The 18,748-nt window shown below is 37.3% G+C and overlaps 1 long non-coding RNA gene across 2 annotated transcripts in view; it reads left to right on the top strand.

The window, feature by feature from the left end:
* The window catches only part of LOC143959325 (uncharacterized), a 66,101-nt gene that overhangs the window by 30,136 nt on the left and 17,217 nt on the right, over window positions 1-18,748 (top strand). Inside the window, exon 1 of one of the 2 annotated variants that reach the window (XR_013270207.1) lies at window positions 16,199-16,325. The exons of the other annotated variant lie outside the window; for it this stretch is intronic. This is a non-coding gene — a long non-coding RNA (uncharacterized LOC143959325). Of the gene's footprint in view, window positions 1-16,198; window positions 16,326-18,748 lie in introns of those variants that run through there. 2 annotated transcript variants of the gene reach the window in all.

An 18,748-nucleotide genomic window follows, 5' to 3' on the forward strand; every position in this document is an offset into this window, starting at 1 on the left:
TACTACAGCTGCTGACTTTTAATAAATGGACACTCACCTGTCCCGGGTTCCAGCGATGCCGGCAGCCGAGGCCGATCGATCACTCGGCTCTCGGCTGCTGCAGTCACCATTCTAGGTGAGGGAATCAGGAAGTGAAGCGAATCGGCTTCACTTCCCGGTTCCCTACTGGGCATGCGCGAGCCGCGCCACGCAATAGGAAATCTCCGCGCTGTCACTGGGACCCGTGTGTGTCCCAGCAGACAGCGCGGCAGGGCAGGAAATGGCGTAGACTCCCACGGGAGTCTATGCCCAGAAGTGGGTGAAAATACCTGTCTTTGACAGGTATCTCCACCCCCCTCCCCCCTGAAAGGTGTCAATTGTGACACCGGAGGGGGGGAGGGATCCGATCAGCGGAGGTTCCACTTTAGGGTGGAATCCTGCTTTAAGAACCTTTTTTGGCTCCAATTCATGGATTTTGCTCTATAATACGACATGTGGTGTTAATATATATTTTTGTAGGGTATACTGATAAAGAATTTTTTTCTCTATTTTTTTACATATGTCTGTTTGTAAAAACGATACTTTATTTTTTATATTTGAATAATAAAACGAGATAAAAATCGAATAACATTTTGTTAGATCTATTACCTGCGTGGATTTAAAGTCCTTCTTATTTAGTATTCAAGTTTCCAAATAAATCAATTTTGGGACACTGGCACCTTGTTATTTGTGCTTCCACATTGTCATGCTGTGCAAGCACTGTTCTGAACTATACAAGTTCCTTTTAAAATAAAAACAGATTTGGGCCTAAAACTACTGTGTTTAACCACTTCAGCCCCGGACCAATTGTCAGCTTAAGGACCAGAGGTCTTTTTACAATTTCGCACTGCACTGCTTTAGCTGGTAATTGCGCAGTCATGCAATCTTGTACCCAAATGAAATTTGCGTCTTTTTCTTCCCACAAATAGAGCTTTCTTTTGATGGTATTTGATTGCCTCTGCGATATTAATTTTTTACGATATAAAAGGAAAAAGACTGATAATTAAAAAAAAAAAAAAATGATATTTTCTACTTTTTGTTATAAGAAAAATCGAATGAACTAAATTTTAGTCATACATTTAGGCCAAAATGTATTCAGCCACATGTCTTTAGTAAAAAAAATGTCAATAAGCATATATTTATTGGGTTGCGCAAAAGTTATAGCGTCTACAAACTAGAGTACATTTTCTGGAATTTACACAGCTTTTAATTTATGACTGCCTATCTCATTTCTTGAGGTGCTAAAATGGCAGGGCAGTACAAACCCCCTCCCCCCAAATGACCCCATTTTGGAAAGTAGACACCCCAAGGAAATTGCTGAGGGGCATGTTGAGCCCATTGAAGATTTCTTTTTTGTCCCAAGTGATTGAATAATGACACAAAAAAAAAGTTTACAAAAAGTTGTCACTAAATGATATATTGCTCACACATGCCATAGTTATATGTGGAATTGCACCCTAAAATATATTCTGCTGCTTCTCCTAAGTACGGGGATACCACATATGTGGGACTTTTTGGGAGTCTAGCTGCGTACAGGACCCCGAAAACCAATCACTGCCTTCAGGATTTCTAAGAATGCCAATTTTTGATTTCACTCCTCACTACCTATCACAGTTTTGAAGGCCATAAAATGCCAAAATAGCACAAAACCCCCCAAACTACCCCATTTTGGAAAGTAGACACCCTAAGCTATTTACTGGGAGGCATGTTGAGTCCATGAAATATTTTATATTTTGCCACAAGTTGCACAAGATGCTCACACATGCTATGGGCATAAGTGAAATTACACCCCAAAATAAATTCTGCTACTTCTCCCGAGGAGGGAGATACCACACGTGGGGGACTTTTTGGGAGCCTAGCCACGTACGGGACCCCGAAACCAAGCACTGCCTTCAGGATTTAAATATAAAACGCTACCAAAAAAACTGTTAGCGATCACAGGGATCATGCCTGACTCTGCGAACGCTGCAGTTATGTGTTTAGTGTTTTGTAAGTGACAGTGATCGATCAATACTGCACTTGGGTGGGCTGGACGGAGGGGCAAAACGCAGGTGCTAGCAGGTATCTGGGCTGATCCCGCTAACAATGCGTTTTTTTGGAACCCTAAACTGCTGGGGACACTAATATAGATCTGATCAGATCAGATATTGCTCTGTTCAGATACTATACCACTACAGGAGGTGTATGCTTTGCGTGTGGGTGTTAGCGGTACTGGCACTAACCTAGCGCTGCCTGGGGCGATGCAGACCCTGACCCTAAAACCTAATTGATATCACCCGCCGGGTGATCAGGGGGTTAAACATTTATTTGGTAATAAATGCTATAAAAAGCAAACTAACTAACCAGAGTCACCCGTAACACTTACGGCGATCACTGGTGAAAGGGTTAACTAGGGGCAATCAGGGGGTTCAAATCTTTATTAGGTAGTATATGGGGGTCCCTGACGCTATATAAAAACCTGACGGGGAACCTAAATAACTAACTGGCTAACCAGCGTCACCAGTGGCACTTATACGGTGAACTAGGGGCAATCAGGGGGTTAAAACCATTATTGGGTAGTATATGGGGGGTACCTAGCGCTATAAAAACCTGGCGGTGAACCTAAAAAAAGAACTAGCTACCTAGCGGCACCAGTGACACTAATGCAGCGATCAGAAAAATGATTGCTTAGTGACACTGGCAAAAGGGGGTGAAAGGGTTAACTAGGGGCAATCAGGGGGTTAAACAGTTATTGGGTAGTATATGGGGGTACCAAGCGCTATAAAAACCTGGTGGTGAACCTAAAAAAAATAACTAGCTACCTAGCGCCACCAGTGACACTAATGCAGCGATCAGAAACACGATCGCTTAGTGACACTGGCAAAAGAGGGTGAAAGGGTTAACTCTAGGGGCAATCAGGGGGTTAAACCTTTATGGGGGGTAGGGGGCTACCCTGGACCTAACACTAACTGCCCTGGCAGTTTTTACTGTCACAACTGACACTAAATGCAGTGATCAGAAAATAAATGATCACTGCAATCAGTGACACTGTGACTGGAAGGGGGGCGGGATTGGGGGGGGGGATTTGTGTGCCTATGTGTACCTACATGTCAGTGTAGTGTTCGTGCACTTACTATTGTGTTCTCCTCGCAGTCCGGTCAAAAAGACCGCCCCAAGGAGAATGACATCACTTCCTCCCTGCCTGTGTTTACACTACACAGGCGGGGGAAGCTTCTCATTCGCCAGGAGCGATCGAGAGGGGATGGCCAGAAACCAACGGCCATCCCCTCATCCCGGATCGCTCCTGAAGCGAAACGGACCACTGCAGCCAGCGGGAGGGGGTCCGATCGGACCCCCACCCGCTGGAAGGCAAGCACGTACATGTACGTGCTTGTGCCTGTCGGTGCCATTCTGCCGACATACATTGCCATGTGGCGGTCCTTAAGTGGTTAACCGGAGGAGAAGTGGAAAGATTTTGTGTAAAGAGGGACAAGTCCTCATTGTTATCATCGCTATCTAAACTGTATAAGTCCTTCTGTTGTAGAGGTGGATTGCATGGGGATACATAAGGTTATCCGGGGTCTTTTGGGATCTGATATTATAATAACGTTTGAGAGTGAGGTTACGAATGAACATGTGCAAATCCTTAAAAAGTCTGAATGAATTGGGTAAAGATGTTGGAGCAAAATTGAGGCCTTGTTGCAAGATGCATCATAAACAGAGCAGTGCAGCGCTGAAACAAACCCCCCTATTAGTACTATATAAAGTCTCTCGAGATAAACAACAACATAAAAAGGAAAATGATACAAAGTGAATGAACAGTCTATGATGGTACTGATAGACAATCCTTCATTCTTCTCAGTGGATAGAATTCATTCTGATATCCTTAATCACCAGAAAACAGGTGCTCCCACCACCACTCACCTTAAAGAATTGACCCCTGACTGAACAGATAGGTCAAATGGAGCATTCACCACTGCCAGTGGTCATATACCAGGATTCAGGTGGATCAAAAAGGTGTATCTCAGCTCCTTGGATATCACAGCGTTGTCATAAATGATGGCTTAAACTCCCCATATGGACATTATAAAATAGAAAAATATATATAGTGCAGACCGTATAGATAAAAAAAAAATGTTATTGCCAAAAGACAGGTACTCACATACAGAGCACAGCAACTAGTGCTGGATTATAAGCATGGATGAACGAAGTTCACTTAAACAAAGCAGTAAGGTGGTTGCAGTGACATTCCAGGGTCCTCCCACACGTGTATCGTCCTAAACGGGACTTCATCAGCGGATAACGAGGCCCTTGCAACCATTTTCAAATTTATAACCACCCACTAATTATCCCCAGCTGAATGAATCATGATTAAAAGCCTGTAGCCAATGAGGAGACAGATATTCAAAACACTTTCCGTCGTCCCCATTAAGTTAAAAATAATCAACATATATAATCATTCACAAGATTTAAAACATATAAATCACACTTACTAATATCAAAAGTCATCAATTCAGCTTAAAATTCATCTTGCTCAAAGGTAATGTTGTAATGTTATACTCGTCAGTGTCTGCACATGTAGGAAAGCCAAACAAACTCAAGCGACATGTTCTGGTCACATGATCGGAATACAGTCACATGAGTAAGGCAGAGCCAATCACAAGAGAGAAGGAAGGAAACTCAAGTCGTATGTTCCGGTCACATGATCGGAATACAGTCACATGAGTAAGGCAGAGCCAATCACAAGAGAGAAGGTAGGAAACTCAAGTCACATGTTCCGGTCACATGATCGGAATACAGTCACATGAGTAAGGCAGAGCCAATCACAAGAGAGAAGGAAGGAAACTCAAGTCACATGTTCCGGTCTTCTGATCGGAATACAGTCCCATGAGAGCCAATCGCAAGAGAGAAGGACTCAGTGTGTCACTTCCGCCCTCGCTGTATCCACGGCAACGCGGTAAACACAGCACGGCCGAGCACAGCAATGGGCGGGCCTTTATAGCCACATGATAATCAATTAATGTGACCGGGCCGTCACATGACCGGAAGTCTCACACCGTCACTTCCACCCCCACCGTGCTACCGACATCTCCATCCATACAGCACTATGAGCGCAGACAGGGGCGGACCCACGGCCACGTGACACAGCTCAATATCTTGTGTAGAGAGACACCTCACTTCCGCCCACATCGTTGACATTATCACTACCCTGACATAACAGTAAAACATATAATCCCTACCTTCCTTGTATTATCTAAGAGGAAAGATCTGCTGATAAGGGAGGAGGTCTTGTAGTGTTAAGCAAGTCGTATTATAACAATGAGATGGAGAATTAGCTTCAGGATTATAATACATATGTAAAGCTTAATAGCGATCCCATGATGCTATTTAAAAGTGAATTGCATTCCTTGGTGGCTCGAGGGAAACATATTGGTGTGCTGAGCTCAAAAGAGGCATCCTATTTAGACCCCCTTTTTAGTCGTACCCCAGTCATTTATTTTCTATCAAAGATGCATAAAGATAGTGTTAATCCACCTGGTCGACCGATTGTAAATAGTATCGACTCAGTCTCATCGAGACTGGATCAGTACATTGATTTCTTTCTCCAACCTATGGTTGTCAAAACCAGGTCTTTTTTGAAAGACACAAAACATGCCATTCAGGCCTTAGAAGCCCTTACGATTTCACCATCTAGTTTCCTAATAACAGCGGACATAAGTTCCCTATATACTATCATTAGCCATGAGGATGCCCTTACCTCTGTTAAATGGGATTTTAGCTCATCAAATCTGTCGAGGAGACATAGGAATTTCATTTTGGATTGCCTGGAGTTCTGCCTATCAAAGAATTATTTTTGGTATGGTAGGCAATTTTTTCTGCAAACAAGAGGTGGGGAGAAATCGAGTCTTGAATGCTTTATAGAAAAATTTAATCGCAACGATAAAAATATAGTCCTTTCCTGGAATGTGAGTTCCGATCGGATAGTGTTTCTAGATCTTGACATCACAAAAGAGGGGCATAACATTAAAATGATTAACCATTTTAAGCCAACGGATTGAAATGCATTCATCTCTCTCGGGAGTTGCCACCACAAACAGTGGTTGTGCAATATCCCGAGAGGACAGTTTGTGCGCAATTGCACTTATGAATCCGATTATCAATTATCAATCAAAAAATGGATAGGACCTTATTAGTATCAGATGGTCCCAGAAATAAAACCAATACCTCTGGAGACATTTGTATGGTCCTTGATTATAATGAACAATACAAACAATTTGAAAGAATTGTACGTAAACACTGGCCTATTTTAAAACAGGATAAGCTATTAGGACCAGTACTTTCTGAAGTTCCCAAATTTGTTTATAAAAAAGCCCCTTCCCTTAGGGATAGACTAGCCCCAGAGTAATAGATCCACCTATTTTACATGAAAATAGGATATTTAATTTCCTAAAAAGGAAAGAGTTTGTAGCGAATGCCACGAAAAAAGTTTATCAGATCAAAGTGAAATAGATAAGAACTACAAATTAGTTCTTGGTTATCTGCTGCTATTTCTAATTAAAAAGTATAAATGTGCATGCACATTAGAAGTAAACACTCTCTGAGATACGTTCAGCTCAGCTACTTCTAATAATCTGATTTATTCGTGGGCGGTGTTAATATTTTATACAGAAATATACGTCTTTACTATGTCAGTCTAATTGGTACATCTCATTGGTTACAATACAAGAGAAATGAAGAAACTTGATGCTTGAAGTTCGGTTGAAGCTGGTTCTGTTATCTCAAATGAATTCTTCTAACGCGGGGGATGTAGGGGGTAGACGCCATCTTACCTCCGAACAGAGTCAATCTGTATGCTACATAATAAGTAAGGAGCATAGGAACATGTATACACATAAGCAAATAGACATTTTCTGATTATCATTATGTACATTAGATTCCTTAACAAAAGATCTGATTACTTGCTCTACGCCTGGAGTGGTTTATATGATGGAATGTGATTGTGGTCTCCAATACGTCCGAAGAACATCACGACCTTTGCAAATTCGTATTGGAGAACACATCAACAACATTAAAAATGGCGTTGTAACACATAACATCTCTAAACATTTCAAGTTGTTCGATGATAGGAATCCGGCCAAACTAAGATTTTGGGGTATTGAGAAGGTTACCCGACATTGGAGGGTGTAAAAAATTCTCAAAATGTAAAAATATTTCAAAGTCTTAAATATATATGGTGAGACCGATTATTGTGAGACGAATTTCCTTAATTAGTTCTGAGTCAGCGTAATTCAAAAATGTGTATTTATTTGTACACACTTAAATAGAAAAGAATACTTACAAAAATGCACAACGATAATCATTAATATCTTTAAAATTGTCTTATGAAAGATATTCAGGTTTTTGCCATGTGACTTCTATTGTCTAAAATGAAAATGGCGGAATAACTCTTTGTATGCTGGAAAGCTCTGTGTGCATGTGTGCATGAGATGTCTTTCTGCCAGGCTGCTGAATTTCAAGAGACCCAGCTCTCCCTTCTTTCGACTATATCAACAGGCTCTAATCTCCCGCCCGAAAGATAACTCCTCCTTTACAAAAGTGTGGGCTAATGAGTGATTACTATAGCAAAGCTACCATGCGTTAACACTTAAAACACAATTCTACCTTCAGATGAAATGGCAGGAAATAGGGGGGAGGGAGGATTTCAGACTCTTAAGCATAATATCTTCTCGATTACATAGGAATGACTTTCTAAAAACATATATATAATGAACTGCAGAATTTAACATAAACAACATTTATCAAAATCCTGACAGGTTTTAAATGTTTACTTTTCCAACTATGCAAGTCATAACATAGAATCAATTGACTCAAAGTTTCCTATCACACAGTATGGAAAGATTATATTCTGAATAAAGTATAATAAAGCCAATTAAAATTTAGATATTAAGAATATAACATTCCCCTCTGAAATATGAATACTAATCATATTTTTCAGATAAAAATTCATTCATCATCATTCATGTCACATTCAAACAAACTTTGATTCAATAACTCCAAATGTTTTGTCATGTACAATTGAATTCGTACCTTCAAAACCCATTTTCCTTTTCAACTTATTTTGTAACAAATCATCTCCTTTCTTAATATCATTTCTAACTCGATAATATAATTTTTTCATTCTAAACATCAAACATAACTGGAATATAAGAAATAACATAATAATAATAAAAATAATTACAATAGGATGTGATAAAATATTTCCTGCTGCTGAAGTTATCGAAGTTTTTCCCCAAATTGATACACTATTACTAATTTTTTTCCACCAATTACTTCCTGAAAATTCTGACCATTGATGCGATATTTCTTGTAAATTACCTTGTTCATGTTTAAACAATACTTCTGCATTCTGCAATTCCTTAGCCAAAGCTATTAATAAACCTTGATCCTTTTGAATTATATTTGCCCATTTTTCCCATGGAAATTCATCTATTTGGGAAATATTATACTGTGTAGGAAGAGCGCTAATATTTTTCATAAACATATTTGTTAAATTTGTTCTCAACCCATTAATACTTATTGCAACAATATCTCCTTCTATACAATACAACCCTTGATTTAGGTTTTCTGTATTTGTACAAGAAGAGAAAAAAGTTTTAACCCTTTCTGTATCTGACATAATCTGAAAACAAACCTTCTTTTTATCTACACGAGTAATTAATTCAGAACTTATTTCATTTTCAATTCTTGCTGAACATAATGTGTGATTATGATAACAAGAATGAAATATACTTTTATCTTGATTAGGTAAACATATAATTTTAGACTGGAATTGTAAACATGATGACAAATCTAATTGTTCTAATTCAGAATTTTCATTGTTAAATACAAAATCTGTATACTGTAATTTATAGTATAATAATTGTGTATTACTGACAGGTAATCCCAAAACAGTGATTGGAACCAAAATGTGTTCTTTTCCGGCTATTGGAATCATAGAAGAACTATAAAATATGTCCTGCTTGCATCCTATCCATTTATTTACCCATAAATCTGTATGATTTATCGCATATAAATATTTTTTGGGCAAATACTGTAAAATGCCAAGAGGAGTTATTCCACTCTGAAATGCTTTGCGCAATTATTTTAAAATTAGTGGAATATTCCGTTTGAATCTCTAAGCATGCTCTGGCTATATGAGAATGTTGTTCACTTCTCATCAAATCAAGAGTAATATTTTGAAGATGTAAAATAGATGGACCCATGATATTAGCAGTTTTAATTACCATATTTTCTAAAATCTGATTTAAATGTCTTTGTATTTTAATACCATTACTTCCCACTAAACCAGCGGTTTCTAGATCAGACTTTAAAGTATTAATGTCCATACTATTTGTTATACTCCCGATTGTGCCAATCCCTCCTAAAATACCTTCAACAATACCACGCTTATTTCTGTTATGATTTCTATTATTAATTCCAAACCATCTCTCAATACCCGATTCCATATTAACCAAATGTCCTTGACATTGTGGAAACCTTGTAGAAATTTTCCATTCTGAAACATTAAAGTTCCACAAAATAATGACAAACTTTCCTTCTCTCAAAAGAGTTCTGGATTGAAAATGGTTAATCTGAAAAGGGCTTGCAGAGAAACTTTTCTTATTAACACATGGAGTTTTCCTTGGAGACATAACAATAACACTTGCCTTAGCACATTTCACCGGATAATTTTCTATTGATATGCAACATTCATATATGCCAGTATCATTCAAAGATACTCTCATTTGTTGATAAACAAATGTACTATTAATCCAATTCACACTACCAAAAATTCCTTTATGAATTATGATAGTAGAACTATAAAGAAAACTACCCAAAAACTCATCATTCCTTTTCCAAGTTAACAATGAATTTTGAGGTAAAGATATTTTTGCATCACATATCAAATGCAAATTATCTTTATCTTCCATAATTTTCAAAGATTGTGGGAAAATATTAACTTCTGGAACAATCTTATCAACTATAAAGATATCAATTTTGACCCTTATTTGAGTAAATTTTCTTGTTACTTTAAAATCCCATGTTCTTACAACATCTCCTTTTTCATCTCCAATGATTTCTAAATATTTTGGATTTAATATCTTTACAAAACTTTGAAAAAGATAATAAAATTGATCAAAGGAATAAAGTATTTTCCCAGATCTTGTCATAATATTAGTAACATCTCCAGACCAAATTGTTGACTCATTACCTTTTAAATATACAGACCAGAAACTCCTCAATAATATGTTACATTCAAAAGTTCCGGTTTTGTTATTTAGTCTATAAGATCCCTGCATTTTAACAAACTTTGTTTTGGATTCTATTTTAACTTTGATTTCAATATTATTGCTGTGAATGAAATACAATTGTAAACAACAATCATATCCGTGTCCTATACATAAAAATCCATACAAATCTTCTGCTGTATTAATATCAACATCTCTAAAATTATGATTTTTATCATATGAATTAATATCAATAACTCTATAATTTTTGTCCTTTGTAATGATATCAATGTTCTTATTTTTCAGTTCATCTGCATTGATATCAATGTCTACATCTCTCTTATTTCTGAATAACATATGATCTTTGTTGTGTAATTCTTCATTCCTGTTAGTCTTTGCATAACTTGAGCAGTTCTTGATATATCTTATCACAAATAAAATTGTCACTAGGGAAAAGATGCATCCTGTAATGATGGTACACTTTCTCTCTTTAAAACTTTTCTTTTGTTGATCCGACATCTTTTCATCTTTTTGGGATCCATGATTCCTCCAGATTCGATTTTTATGATTCATTCCTGAAAAAAGGAATGCAGCATCATTATCTCGGAATATAAAATTTGTTATACCCACATTTTTCTACATACATGTTTCACTGAACTGAGAAAGTATTTGTACTCCTTGAACATCCCAAAATGTCCATGAACCTTCCCAATTACTTTGCCATGTTTCAACTCCTGAAACTCTAGCTCTGCCTGTGAGTGCATTTCACCATCTCTGGGTGTGACCTCACATGTAACAATTCTTTAATCATCTTTTTCTGTCTTAGACTTGTGTCAACAATATCTAATTTTATTTTAAATAAACCTTTCTGTTCCTGGTCAACTTAATAGACCGCTTATCTTGTACAAAAGATAATTTTTGGTTTAACAACTAAATAACAAAATGTTACAAAAAACAATATCAATTGTAGAATATCAAAAATAGATTATTCTTACAATGAAGATTAAATCCGATATGTGCGTGGCTTTAATAACAATCCTTCATTCTATATATGTGCCTTGTGTGTAACATTTCTATGGACTGTGTCATGTCCTTAATTGTCTGTGTCCTGTAACAAGATCACTCTTAAAAAATCAGCCCCCACCTTATTTTCCTTTCAAAGGTTCATCTGAGCAGGACAGTTCCACAGAATGAGCATTTTCCCTCCCACCTTTCTAAAACAATGGGTGTTACTCATTCTAAATTCCTAAGGATTGCTATGAATAACCCTTTGTATAAAAACATTTTAAACATACACAAACCTTTTTACCTTATCAATATATATACAAATTATTTCTTAATCTCTTAATCAAGAAACATTGTAATATAAAAACTTATATTTTTAACTAACACAATGACATTTTTTTTATCATGAATTAACTTCTTTTCTCAACTGAAAAAAAATATAGAGAAACCATTTTGTATTACATCTGCAACCAATTTTGACTTCACGAGGCAACACAAACGCCATTTTCCTTTCTCAACTGAAAATGTATAGAGAAACCATTTTGTATAACGTCTGCAACCAATTTTGACTTCACGAGGCAACACAAACGCCATTTTCCTTTCTCTTTTAAACTCAAAAGGAAAATACTTTTTAGCATCAGAAATTGTGCTTCTTACATCCATTAAAAATAACTGGAACAACATCAACCCAAATATTTCCTCTGTCCAACAACATTTTTGCAATTCTAGATTTAATTGTCTGATACATCCTCACAATAATACCTGCAGACTGTGGATGCTATCATACATGAAATCTCTGTTCTATACCCAAAATTTTACACATTGCCTGCATGATTTTACCTGTAAAAATGGGATCCTCTGTCACTACTGAGGTGTGCTGGTATACCCCAAACTAGAAAAACATGATTAATCAACATCTAAACAATAGTTAAAGCATCATCATTAGTGAATCCCACCTGTAGGTGTTGTGATATATAAAAACACAAAAATCCTTTATAGTCATGACACAAACTTATGGTCTAATGACCAAAATGATCATTTTGTAACATCCGATGAGAACAAAAAACGTTGTAACCTTTTTTTCCTCTGAAATTAAAGGAATATGTGTGTCTATTTTCTTCACAACATTAATTGATACCATTTCAGGTTGAACTACTAACTCTCCATGCAAAAGCTGCTTCCTTTGCCAATGAATCTGCTGTTCTATTACCTACAGATAACTCACTATCATCTTTTTTTGTGTGCTGGAATTTTTACAATAGCATATGCAAGAGGATTACTCTCTGCAAGTTCAAAAACTACTTCTAATGTCTCTTTCTGCACAAAAGTCTTATTGGATGAATCCACAAAACCTCTACTTTTCCAAATAGATAAATAATCAGTGAGAGAACGTACAACATATGAGCTATCACTATAAATCACGAATGAACCTCTCTTCTGTCAATAGTCAATGCAGTTTTTACTGCTTCAAGTTCTGCTTGTTGAGCTGAAAAATGTCCTGGCAACTTATGTTGTATGGCAAAATTACGTTTTGGATACCAAATTGAATACCTACTGCAATAATTGCCTGACATACAATATCTTGAACCATCAACAAATACAAGCTCATCAATTTTCTCTGTCTCTCTTTGTTGTCTTATTCATTCAGTTGCTAATTGAGTACCATGCTGAAAATGTATTCAGTTACTGAATACAAAACTATTCTTTACTCTTCTTTTCAAGTGAACTAAACCTTTCAATGTTTAGCCAGAACAAAATAAAACGTAATACTCATGACAATGAAACATTGATAAAAAAATAATAATCCAATAGATTATCCTTGAAAATATTAAAATTATATCAAAGTCCTCAATAATATTCCAAACGTCAAAACCAAATCTTTTAAACTCAAATCAATCCTTTATTCATAGCCAGTAAACATCAACCAGAAAATTCTTACCATATCTGCAATTAATTTAAAAACTGCTAACTGTTTTCAGAGTGTTATATGCTACATAATGAAACCTTTCCTGTCTTAATGGACTATTTTCAGTTTGCAATCTTTGTCTTTGGGTCTTAGAAGAAAAATAAATTTGCTTATTATGACCTCTATACCTCAGATTACTGTGCCAACGTACAGAATAAACCTCTTGACGCCTGGGCAAAATTTTTGGATAATACAACCTCTTTTGTGTATTATTATTATTATTATTAATCAACTTTGTATAAACTTTCCTCTGAGCATATGGCGATGAAAATCTACATTTCTGCTTAATATCAGTATTATTTAAGTCAACTGACTTCCCACTCTCATTGTCTGAGGAAATATTAACATTTGACTCATCACAAGACATGATGCTTACGTCTGCCTTTCTCACATGTTCACCATCCTCTATTTTTAAGCACTGAGCATGTGCAATCTTTTCCTGAGTCAAAAAAGCAATTTGACTTTCATATTCTTTAAAGGATTGCAATAATGCATTCATTTTATGTTCCAATTCAACTTTTTCAATCAATAATTGTTCAGTATATTTCTTCTCCTGCTTTGCTGCAATTTCTATTGCATTCTCTAAATGCTCAATATACGTGCAAAAAGTTTCACAACTTGAACAACTAGGTTCAAAAAGTACATTTTCAGTTACACTTTGACTTTTCCTGGCATATCAAACACCATAGTATTATAACTCTTAACAAGCTTCATTACATTACGTACTTTTTTCTTTGTTTTAACTAATGAGAATCTATCCTTCTCAATGTCAGCATTTGCCTGAAAGCATTGATCATACATTGATTTCCATAAAACAGCATCAGAGACCTGTTTCGATAAACCTTTAAATTCTAATGTACTTTCATCAGCTAAAACATCTACAAATTCCATATCACTTTTCTACTCACCAAATATAAAACTCGTCAGTTTTCCCGCTGTCAACCGTCTTTCAAGACTTCTGTATATCTGATATTCTCCGGTCTTTCACAATCAATCGATCGAATTTTCTTCTAGGTTCTTTTCAATCTTTGCGAAGTTTAATTCTGTTCATCACTTCATTTCCCCTCTGATCAAAGGATGGAAGTTGAAAAAAAAACTTCCGACTTATGATTGACTGGATGACTTCGCCAATGTAAAAGATTCTCAAAATGTAAAAATATTTCAAAGTCTTAAATATATATGGTGAGACCGATTATTGTGAGACGAATTTCCTTAATTAGTTCTGAGTCAGCGTAATTCAAAAATGTGTATTTATTTGTACACATTTAAATAGAAAAGAATACTTACAAAAATAGTACAATGATAATCATTAATATCTTTAAAATTGTCTTATGAAAGATATTCAGGTTTTTGCCATGTGACTTCTATTGTCTAAAATGAAAATGGCGGAATAACCCTTTGTATGCTGGAAAGCTCTGTGTGCATGAGATTTCTTTCTGCAGGCTGCTGAATTTCAAGAGACCCAGCTCTCCCTTCTTTCGACTATATCAACAGACTCTAATCTCCCGCCCAAAAGATAACTCCTCCTTTACAAAAGTGTGGGCTAATGAGTGATTACTATAGCAAAGCTACCATGTGTTAACACTTAAAACACAATTCTACCTTCTGATGAAATGGCAGGAAATAGGGGGGGGGAGGATTTCAGACTCTTAAGCATAATATCTTCTCGATTACATAGGAATGACTTTCTAAAAACATATATATAATGAACTGCAGAATTTAACATAAACAACATTTATCAAAATCCTGACAGGTTTTAAATGTTTACTTTTCCAACTATGCAAGTCATAACATAGAATCAATTGACTCAAAGTTTTCCTATCACACAGTATGGAAAGATTATATTCTGAATAAATTATAATAAAGCCAATTAAAATTTAGATATTAAGAATATAACAGAGGGGGGCAACTTTATTCGATAGTTGAGCCGCCGGGAATCCTTCTGGGTGTATGAGACCCAGGTGGGTGTCCCTACGGGACTCGACGTCGAATTTGATTTAAATTGTTTTATTTCTGGCCGTTAATATTTTACTTTTGATTGCTAATATATGCTAGTATATATTTAATTTTATTAGTATTGTAAAGGGTGGTTGCAGTGACACCAGGTTTTGAATTAAATATTTGGGTCTTCTAAATGTTAAAATTATATTTTAATATATTATTATTTTAAATTAATGTGACCTGGTCCGGCTTCTTGAGTTGGTTTCCGACTCTTATTCACCGGAGACTACTTCACACACCAATTTTACGAGAACATTTCACTTTAGGAGTGATCCCTGGTAATGTTGATGGATTGTATTATAATCCCCTTTTGGATTCTATATTGTAATCTCATTTTCTCCCGCTAGATGGCGCTGTATAGCACAATGTGTTGGCACCTTTTGCTGCAGTGGAGAATGATTATCGCTTAGGGTGATGACAGTGTATGCCCTGCCCTTTATCTGTAGTAATGTTTAGGTTCCCTCTGCGATGTGGGCAATACAAGGAAGGTAGGGATTATATCTTTTACTGTTATGTCAGGGTAGTGATCATGCCAACAATGTGGGTGGAAGTGAGGTGTCTCTCTAGACAAGATATTGAGCTGTGTCACGTGGCCATGGGTCCGCCCCTGTCTGCGCTCATTGTGCTGTACGGATGGAGATGTCGGTAGCACGGTGGGGGCGGAAGTAAGGATGTGATACTTCCGGTTACGTGACGGCCCGGTCACATGACTTGATTATCATGTGGCTATAAAGGCCCACCCATTGCTATGCTCGGCCGTGCTGTGTTTACCGCGTTGCCGTGGGTACAGCGAGGGCGGAAGTGACACACTTAGTCCTTCTCTCTTGCGACTTGCGATTGGCTCTGCCTTACTCATGTGACTGTATTCCGATCATGTGAGCAGAACATGTGACTTGAGTTTCCTTCCTTCTCTCTTGTGATTGGCTCTGCCTTACTCATGTGACTGTATTCCGATCATGTGACCGGAACATGTGGCTTGAGTTTGTTTGTTTGGCTATCCTACATGTGCTGACACTGGCGAGTATAACATTACAACATTACCTTTGAGCAAGATGAATTCTAAGCTGAATTGATGACTTTTGATATTAGTAAGTGTGATTTATATGTTTTAAATCGTGTGAATGATTATGTTGATTATTTTTAACTTAATGGGGACGATGGAAAGTGTTTTGAATATCTGTCTCCTCATTGGCTACAGGCTTTTAATTATGATTCATTCAGCTGGGGATAATTAGTGGGTGGTTATAATTTTGAAAATGGTTGCAAGGGCCTCTTTATCCGCTGATGAAGTCCCGTTTAGGACGATATGCGTGCGAGATGACCCTGGAATGTCACTGCAACCACCTTACTGCTTTGTTTAACCACTTGACCACTGGACACTTAAACACCCTTAATAACCAGACCAATTTTCAGCTTTCGGTGCTCTCACATTTTGAATGACAATTACTCAGTCATGCAACACTGGACCTATATGAAATTTTTGTCCTTTTTTTTCACACAAATGGAGCTTTCTTTTGGTGGTATTTAATCACCGCTGGGTTTTTTATTTTTTGTGCTATAAAAGAAAAAATACAGAAAATTCTGTAAAAAAAAGAATTTTTCTTTGTTTCTGTTAGAAAATTTAGCAGATTAGTAATGTTTTCTTCATAAATTTTGGCCTAAATTTATACTACTGCATATCTTTGGTAAAAATAAGTACAAATTGGTGGATATTATTTGGTCTTTGTGAAAGTTATAGAGTCCACAAGCTATGGTGCCAATATCTGAAAATTGATCACACCGGAAGTACTGACGGCCTATTTCAATTCTTGAGACTCTAACATGCCAGAAAAGTACAAATACCCCCCAAATGACCCCTTTTTGGAAAGAAGACATTCTAAGGTATTTAGTAAGAGGCATGATGAGTTTTTTGAAGTTGTAATTTTTTCCCACAATTCTTTGCAAAATCAAGATTTTTTTTACTTTTTTTTTTTTTTCTTCACAAAATTGTCATATTATCAGTTTATTTCTCACACACAGCATATGTATACCACAAATTACACCCCAAAACACATTATGCTATTACTCCCGAGTACGGCGATACCACATGTGTGAGACTTTTACACAGTGTGGCCACATACAGAGGCCTAACATGCAGGGAGCGCCATCAGGCGTTCTGGAGCACCCAGGACAATCCTGACATTTCTCTCCTACATGTAAAAATCATCATTTATTTGCTAGAAAATTACATAGAACCCCAAAACATTATATATGTTTTTTTAGCAAACACCCTGGAGAATACAATGGTGGTCGTTGCACGGTATTTGCGCAGCAGTTTTTTGAATGCTTTTCTTTGGAAAAAAAACAGTTTTGTGCTTAAAAAAAAAAACCACAGTAAAGTTAGCCCAATTTTTGCATAATGTGAAAGATGAAGTTACGCTGAGTAAATAGATACCTAACATGTCACTCTTCAAAATTGCACACGCTCGTGGAATGGCGCCAAACGTCGCTACTTAAAAATCCCCAAAGAAGACGATTTAAATTTTTTTTACTGGTTATATGTTTTGAGTTACAGAGGAGGTCTAGGGCTAGAATTATTGCTCTCGCTCTAACGTTCGCAGCGATACCTCACATGTGTGGTTTGAACACCGTTTTCATATGTGGGCGGGACTTACGTATGCGTTCGCTTCAGCATGCGAGCACATGGGGACAGGGACGCTTTAAATTTTTTTTTTTTTTTTTATTGTTCATTTTACTTTATTTGTTTTAGTTTGACATTTTTTTCCCCAAAAATAATTTTTTTGATCACTTTTATTCCTATTACAAGGAATGTAAACATCCCTTGTAATAGGAATATGGCATGACAGGTCCTCTTTACAGTGAGATATGGGGTCAATAAGACCCCACATCTCACCTCTAAGCTGGGAAGCCTGAAAAAAAAAAGATTCTGGCTTTGATCGTATTGGCGAGTCGGTAGAAGCACCGGAGGGCGGCGGGAGGGGGGGGGGGTGTCTATGGCTGGGTATTGCAGGGAATTACCGACTATGGCTGGGTATCTCAGAGTATGGCTGGGTATCTCAGAGTATGGCTGGGTATCTCAGAGTATGGCGTTGCAGAGTATTGCGTTGCAGGGTATTGGCGGGTGTTGCAGAGCATTGCAGAGTGGTGCAGGGTATTGGCGGGTGTTGCAGAGCATTGCAGAGTGTTGCAGGGTATTGGCGGGTGTTGCAGAGCATTGCAGGGTGTTGCAGGGTATTGGCGGGTGTTGCAGGGCATTGCAGAGTGTTGCAGGGCGTTGCAGAGTGTTGCAGGGTATTGGCGGACGTTGCAGAGTGTTGCAGGGTATTGGCGGGCGTTGCAGAGTGTTGCAGGGTATTAGCGGGTGTTGCAGAGCATTGCAGGGTGTTGCAGGGTATTGGCAGGTGTTGCAGGGCATTGCAGAGTGTTGCAGGGCATTGCAGAGCGTTGCAGGGCGTTGCAGAGCGTTGCAGGGCGTTGCAGAGTGTTGCAGTGCATTGCAGAGTATTAGCTG

Source organism: Lithobates pipiens, unplaced genomic scaffold (genome assembly GCF_037356315.1).
Source record: "Lithobates pipiens isolate NorthernLeopardFrog02 unplaced genomic scaffold, aLitPip1_a1.2 Scaffold_70, whole genome shotgun sequence".
NCBI classification, from domain to species: Eukaryota; Metazoa; Chordata; class Amphibia; order Anura; family Ranidae; genus Lithobates; species Lithobates pipiens.